The 7,726-nt window shown below is 50.5% G+C and overlaps 1 long non-coding RNA gene across 1 annotated transcript in view; it reads left to right on the forward strand.

Annotated features, from left to right (window-relative positions):
• The first annotated feature begins 1,894 nt into the window (after positions 1–1,894).
• The window catches only part of LOC105853925, a 25,666-nt gene continuing 19,834 nt past the window's right edge, over positions 1,895–7,726 (forward strand). The window contains exon 1 of the long non-coding RNA XR_001145672.1: positions 1,895–2,280. This is a non-coding gene — a long non-coding RNA (uncharacterized LOC105853925). The remainder of the gene's footprint in view (positions 2,281–7,726) is intronic.

The following is a 7,726-nucleotide window of genomic DNA, read 5'->3' on the forward strand; positions in this document are numbered from 1 at the left end:
GTTTTGATGATAAGATTAACTATAGATATCAAATTTGAAAATGTCAGCTCCAGCCTTTAAACAGGACTGTCTTCAAGATAGGCGTTCTTGTTTGGGGTTCTGGGTCACCCTGGGATGTTGATATTCGCCCCCTCTATTCATGATTGAGACTTTTATTGTGATGACTGTTGTTTGCTTGCCTGACTCCAGCACGGTAGTGTGTGCGTATTTCTAGCATAGGTATTGCCTGCTTCGGGAACTTGTAGACAGCCTTATAAAACAGTGTAATGAAGGAGAGGCCCTGTGAGGCCCCGGGGCCCCTTCTGAAGGTCACCCTCACGGTCTGAGGGCTTCTTGCTCACTCAAGCTAGCTCTTGACCTCTGGCCTGGGCTCTGGGGTCCACGGCCGCTCGTCCATTCCATTCTGACCAGAGGAGAGGCCTTCATCTCGGACACGGCATGGGTCTTCCTTGGGCACAGATGGCAGCAAAGGGGGAGGACTCAGCCACGTCGCCATGGGGCTCTCAGGATTCTGTGGGTTCAGGCCGCAGCTATCTTGTGGCCGAAGCTTCTCAAGCACGTTGAGCCCACCAGAAAGTGTCAGTGCTGACAGCTGCACCTTCTTTCCTACCTATCACTGGGACCACGAGGGCGCTTGGAACACCCTCTTACCCGTGGGCCTGGACCCGTGTCTGCATCCTGGTGAACAGGCCTCAGAACGGCCACGCTTCCCGGGAAGAACAGGTCCAGAGGGCAGCCCCGCCTCCTGGATGTGGCTTCTCAGCGCCCAGCTCTCCTAGACACCAGCAGGGCCTTTTCAGAAGGGGCTACCAGATTTGAAGCCACAGGAGCCTGACTCCCCACCTGGTGGAGATCGTTGTATTGCTGTGATAGAAGCACAGATTCTGAGGTGCAAAAGAAAACCACGCCGCCGACGGCCAACACAGGCTTGCCGCAGTGACTCGCCCCCTCCAGCTCTCCGATTACGTTGAGCAGCCCGGCTTCTCTTCAGTGCCCACGGAGCAGTCTGCGAAGTCAACACTGGCCTTTTGCGTTTACCAGAGTCATTGTTACTAACGGAACCTAGGGGGGTGGTTGGCTTGCTGCGCTGCCTTTCGTTGGAGGACAGGTGTGGTGCTGCCGGCTGAAGTGCAGCTAGCAGCTGGGGTGAAGAATGTGCTGGTAGCAGGCGGCGTCACCCTGGCTCCTGCAGAACGTTTACCGAGCACGTGTCCACTGCAGACGTTCCGTGGGCGCCGACCTCAGGCTGAGGCAGCACCCCGGGCGGATGAGGTTTCACCTGTCTTGTTGGGGAGTTCGCGCCTCACACCCTGCAAAGATCCTTCCAGCTTGAATTCTAGGCCCCGTAACATTTCAGTGGAAGTAGCACGGCGACCAGCAGGGGCAGGTGTGGCTGATTCGCCGGGGCTGGTGCTGCATCGCGCCTCGGTGCTGGTGACGGCAGCCCCCACGTGCCGTGGCAGCAAGCACCGCTGCCCTTCCAGCCCTTGCGGCCGTGCCGGTTCTAGGTTGGAAGTTGGTCTCTGGCAGAGCCAAGTTGTACTCCGAGGGGCAGAAAGTGCCATCCCTGGGCCCTCCCTGGTGGCGCCAAGTGTTAAAGCGCAGCACTAGGAAGCTGCCCGCAGCCACAGCACGAGTACCATCCCCGGCCTGGGGGTGAGCCACTGTCTCCTGCTGCTCCCTTCAATCCATCTGCCTGCTCTCCTCCCCGCTCTGTCTCTGGTGAATCCTCTCACTCCCCACACCTCTGGCCTGTACCCCAGTTCTTGTATGTGTTAAAAAGAAATCAAAGAAATGCCAGCGCCCTCTCTGCAGCTGCCGGTGGTGCTGCTGTGCTCATCAGTGGAAATGAGGAAACGCTGGGCCTCGGAGCGAGTGGGCCGGGCTGCCGGACAAGCTCAGCTCCCCGCCTGGCCCGGAGCCTTGGGCTCTTCTTGTCTTCTGGCTTTGCCCAGTGGGTGGGCAAATGCTGCATAGTTGGGGACCAGGCGAGATGGCGGGGGTCATGTGCTGACAGTCACGCCACCTCCTGCCTTGGCCCGCTTTGCACTTCAGGCGGGGGCGTTCCCGCCTGTGGGGAGTGGGCTGGCCGTTGGGAACTGCCCGAGGAGCTCGCAGAGTCAGCTTGCACTGAGTGGGACCACCTGGGCAGGAAGCGCTCCCTGCTCCACCCACAGCGCCTGCGCGGAAGGACCACACAGGCTTCCTTCAGCTGGCGCCGGAGCTCAGCGGGACGGAGCGCACGGCCATGCCTCTGGGAGCTGGCAAGCTGGTCCTCGGGTAAGTCACAGTCTGCACGGGCGCGAGACTGGGTGGCTGAAAGCGCCCGCGGGAAAGCATGTGGGTAGCAGGAGCGGCCCTGAGGGTCTGAGACGCAGGGGGTGAGCGCGTGCTCCCGGACGGCGCTGAGGGTGGTTCTGGGTTCTTGGGCGCTGCAGGTGCTGGGGACATGGCGTCTGCAGTGGTCAGGCCGCCTCTGAGACCAGTGACGGGTATGCTTCCCGGGAGGCCAGCCTGCCTGGGGGCCCGGGGGCCTGCGGGGTCACCTGGAATGAGAACGCGGCCACCGCTTCATTTTGAGCAGTCACTGGGCTCAGAAGTGCTGGGTCTCTGGGCCGGGAGACAAATGCCCCAGCCCAGTGCTGGGCACCCACACCCTGGAGGGGGTGTCTGTGTCTGGACATGCAGCCCTAACGCCTATGAGAGGTTTGCAGGTTCCGCCTCGGCTCGGTGGGGAGTTGACGGGTGCTTTCAGCCTCGGTTGCAGCTGCAGGGAGGGTGAAAGTGGCGAGCAGCTCTCGTCCACGCTGGTGGGAGCCGCCGGCCCGAGTGCCAGCTACCCATCCTGGCTGCAGGCCCTGCGTGCACACTGCTTCCAGGGCTGCTGCAGGCCGGTGTGGCACGAGTGGCAGAGAACGGCAGCTGAAGGCCCTGGCGACCGTAGAAGCCCACCCACAGCCCACCTGGCGGAGGCCGCAGCCTCCCCTCCCCCAGGCGCAGTCTCTGGGCTTCGGCTGCAGCTGGCCGCGCTGGCGTGTTTTCGGGCCAGTACAATTCTTGCGGCTGCCGCCTCAGTTTTCGGTGGATGCTGGTGGTTGTCTTTTGCGGGAGAGTGGTTTCGAGCAACGCCTACGTGCTGGGGGCCCTGAAGGACAGAGCATCCCATCTGGGGACTGCTGGCCAGCCCGTCGGGCCTCTGCCACTCTGCACCGCAGGCCTCTTACCCCAACAGCACCCCTTTCCCCGAGACAGCCGCAGTCCTAGCGTAGAACAGCCCCGCTTGTGCAGAGTGCAGGTGTGAAGAGCGTCTGCTTGGAGGGCTGGGCCTCCATTTGGGAATAGGCCTCAGGAGGCGGAGCCCCGCTCGTGGGGGCCTGGTTGTGGCGGAGGCCCCACGGTGCAGACTCCGGCATAGGGGAGAAGGCTGGCGTGGTCCGCGGCCCCTGGGCATTGGAAGCCCGCAGCAGCATTCATAGACCTGTGAGGGGCGGCGGGTCTCCACTGCCCCTTGCTGGCCTCCTGCCTTAGCCCATCTTCCTGGGCTCGAACATGGCTCGGTGAGTTCAGATGCTGAGACAATCAAAGATGGAAAAGAGAAAATGACTCATCTCCTCAATTCACCGTGACCACAAAGGCGGATCATTAAGATGTGAGATTCAGTCTGCCATTTGCAGGCAGTTTTCTCTTTCCATCTGCAAGTAATACATTTCCTACCTATTTCCCCCCGTATGTACATTTACTTTTTCGGAGAAGCTGTGGTCCAAAATCTCCCATATGTTTAGAGGTCAACATTAATGAAATTGATGCATTTATTATTGTTTCATAATATGAAGTACTAGGTTCCCCCCACACCCACACCCCATCTCCTCTCTCCCTGACTCTCTCCACCCTTTGTCCTGTCCCTCTGGTAACCATTGTCTTCTTTTTCTTCCCCACTCAGACTTATTTCTTTTACCATTTCCATGTAATTGTTTTTTTAAGTATTCTGCAAATGAGAACCTTTTCATTTTTCAGCTGATTTCACTCAACATAATCACTTCAGGGTCCATCCATTTTGCTGGTTCGTCTTTCTTCACAGCTGTGTGATATTCCAGTGATTAGTTGCTCCACAGTTAGCACCTGGGTTGGTGCCAGGATTTGTCAGTTGTAAATACTGCTGTTGTGTGTGTGGGCATGGATAAATCTTTTCCTCTGGCTTTTTTTGGTACTTGGGTATCTAATAGCACTATTGCTGGGTCAAATGGAAATGCCATTTTTATCTTCTTGAGAAATCTCCATCCCGTTTTCCACCGCTGCCAGCTTGCATCCCCTGCCACCTCCTCAGTGTCCTTATTTTCTTTTTCCTAAAGGGCCGTTCTCAAGAGGGCCTGGTAGTAAATCAGCTTTCCATTTGCATTTCCCTTAGAGTTGATGTTGACATTTTTTTCATGTGTGTGTCACCCACGTGAATGCTTGTAAAAGTAATGTCTGCTGAAGTCCTCTGCCCATTTTTACACTGGGTCAATTTCTTTGTTGGATTATGTAAGAACTTTGTAAATTTTGGTGGTCTACCCTTTATAGGATGTCAGGGCTGAATATTTTCCCCATGTGCTTATAAATGCAACTATAAGGACCTAAAAATATGTATATATTTGTGCATTTTGTAGATTTTTTGTTTTGGTGATGGTTTCTTTTCAGATACAAAAGCTTTTAAGTGTACTGTAGCCCCATGTGTTTATTTTTGCTTTCATTTCCATTGCTGCTGGCGGGTGTCCCAGATATATCTTCTTGTAGATGTCCTCTGGTGTGTCCCTATATTTTCTTTCAAGCACTTTATGGTTTTGGTTCTTTAATATTCTTAACTTTGTTTCCTTCTATCATTGTTACTTTTTGTATAATATTTGATTTCTCCCTTTATCTGCAGTCCCCCACCCCTTCTCCTGCCACAACAGTAGTTGTGATCAATCGTTAGTCCCTGTGCTCTTCCCTCCCCGTTTGACCTCTCCTTCTCCCCACCCCTGTAGGCCGTAGGTCTATGATCAGCTTGCAAGTTTTGTCTTTTTCCTGCCCCTTTGTTGGGTTTCTCTGTTATATACTGAAGAGAAACCAACTGATATTTTTTTTTCTTCTGATTTATTTTGCATCCATCTCCATCCATGTTGCTGCAAATGACATGAGTTTATCTTTTTGACGACTGAGTGGTATTCCATTATGTCTGTAGACATCTGGATTCAGTCATCTATGTTGGGTCATTTCCGTTGTTTCCATATTTTAGCTTTTATGAATAGCGCTGCAATGACTATATAGGAGTGCAGGTTTTCTTTCAAATTAGTTTTGGGGTTCTTTGGAACTGCTGGGTCATGTGGAAGATCAATTTTTAGTGTTTTGAGGATCCTCCACATGTTTCTCCAGGGGAGCTGGATCAGTTTTCATTCCTATCACTAGCATAAGAAGGTTTTTCCCTTTTAAATCCTCACCAGCATTTCTTGTTTCTAGTTTTTTATAATTGGGCTATTCTCAAGCGTGAAGCATTATCTCATTGTAGTTTTCCTTTGCATTTTCCTCATAATAAGTAATATTGAACATTTTTTCATATGCCTGTTGGCCATTTACATTTCTTTCGAAAAGTGTCTTTTTAGCTCTTCTGGCCCACTTTTTGATTGGGATGTTTCCTTTGTATTGAGCTGCTGGAGCTCTTTGCTGGTGGTAAGCAATCCCTTATCAGCTGCATGGCGTGCAAATATTTTCTCCCATTCAGTAGGGTGTGTCTCACTGTACTTGCTGTCTTTCTTGCTGTACAGAGCCCCAGCTGTTTGTAGGCTTCTGTTTTTTTTCTCTGCTTCCAGAGAAGAGTCCTCACAGTTACTTCTGAGATGTTTATTATGGACTGTTTTTGCGTGTGTTTTTTTTCTATGTGTCAGTTGTCGGAAACGTCATGACATATTTTTCTATTTCCTATGCAAGTGTGTTAACACAATATTTTCTGACAACCCAATATTGTACAGTTTCAGGTATTAGCGTCAGTCTTTCATCCATTTTTGAGTTGATATTTATATATGCTGGGAGGTAGTACCCTGCTTTCATTCTTTTGGCATCTGGCCATGCAGTTTTCCCAGCACCAATTACTGAAGAGACACTCCTTGTTCCGGTGTTTACCCTTTGCGCCTTAGTCTTAGTTTACTTGACCATATACGTGTGCCTCTGTGTCGGGGCTTTCAGTTCAAGCTCAGTAGTCTGCGTGTCTGCTTCTGTTCCAGAACCATGCTGTATGGGTTTGCTTGGTTTTTACTTTACGTTTTTATTTTAATTTTAATTTTTAAAAAAGATTTATTTATTCATACAGAACTGGGGTACAGGCCAGACGTGCAGGGGGGTGAGAGGCTTTACCAGATACAGCAGGGAGCAGATCGACGAAGTACACTGCTGAGGGGAGCAGCAGGGGGGTGGGGGGTGTCAGGAGAGGTCTGCCGCGCCATGTGGGTCACCTCCGAGGTGGGCAGGGATTGAACTCATGCGAACATGGCCTTAGCTTCCTAGTGCTGTGCTTTGACCCTGTGCACCACCAGGGAGGGCCTGGTTTTTATTTATTATGGCTTCCAAGTAGTTTGAAGGCTGAGAGTATACTACTTCTACTTTTCCCCTTTTTAGTCAGAAGAGTTTGGTTACTCAGTTGTTGTGGGTTTTTTGGTTCAGATTCCATATTAACTTTTGCCGTATTTATTCCATTTCTTTGAAGAATGTCACTGAGATGTTTTTTGGAATTACATTGAATCTCTAAATTGCTCCTGGTAGGATGGCTATTTTGATAATTCTAGTCCACGAGCAGGGGTCTTTTGCTTTCTTTGTGTCATCTTCTATTTCTTTCAACAATGTTCCATAATTTTCCATGTATAGGTCTTTCACCTCTTTTGTGACATTTCTTCCTAATTTTTTTTGGTATAATTATAAATATTATAATTGTCTTCCTCTTCAGACTGCAGATTGGAAGGCTGCTGATTTTTGGGTTTCCATTTTGTAACCTGCTACTTTACTAAACTGGCATATTGTTTTGTTTTCTTGTGCATTTTTTACATTTCTCTGTGTATCTGTGTGTGTGTATATATATAAAATCTTCCTACCGTCTGCCAGTAATGATACTTTACTGCTTCGTTCCCATTCTGCATTCCTTTTATATCTTGCTGGCCTCATCGCTCTAGCTACGATTTCCTGTATTATATGGAAAGGCATTTGTGAGAGTGGACATCACGTCTGGTTCCAGACCTTACTGGATGGCTTCCATTTTTCCTTACAGAGTGATGTTAGCTGTGGGTCTTCCATGTGTTGCTTTTATTTTGTTCAGCTATGTTCCGTTCATCCTTAGATTTTTAAGGGTCTTCATCATACATGGATGTTGAGCTTTAATCAGATGCATTCTCAGCATCTCCTGATATGCTCATATGGTTTTTGTTTTCCTTTTAGTTGATAGATTAATTCTCTTCATTGATTTTTGGATGTTGAACTATCCTCGTGGCCCTGGAATAACTCCCACTTGGTCATGGTGTAGACGCCTCTGCTGCCTGGTTGGGTTTGGCTGGCAAAGATTTACTGAGGGTTCTAGCCCCCGTGCTGCCCGTGTGGAGGCTGGTCTGCAGTTTCCTTTTTGCTTTTTCTGCTTCGTTTGGTGTTCACTTCATGCTGCTTTCATAAAATGTCTTGGGAGTATTTCTTCTTTCTCACAGTCTGGCGAGTGGTAGGAGAGGTTTTGTTC

The sequence above is a fragment of the Condylura cristata genome, unplaced genomic scaffold (assembly GCF_000260355.1).
Source record: "Condylura cristata isolate star-nosed mole 26May11 unplaced genomic scaffold, ConCri1.0 scaffold00021, whole genome shotgun sequence".
NCBI classification, from domain to species: domain Eukaryota; kingdom Metazoa; phylum Chordata; class Mammalia; order Eulipotyphla; family Talpidae; genus Condylura; species Condylura cristata.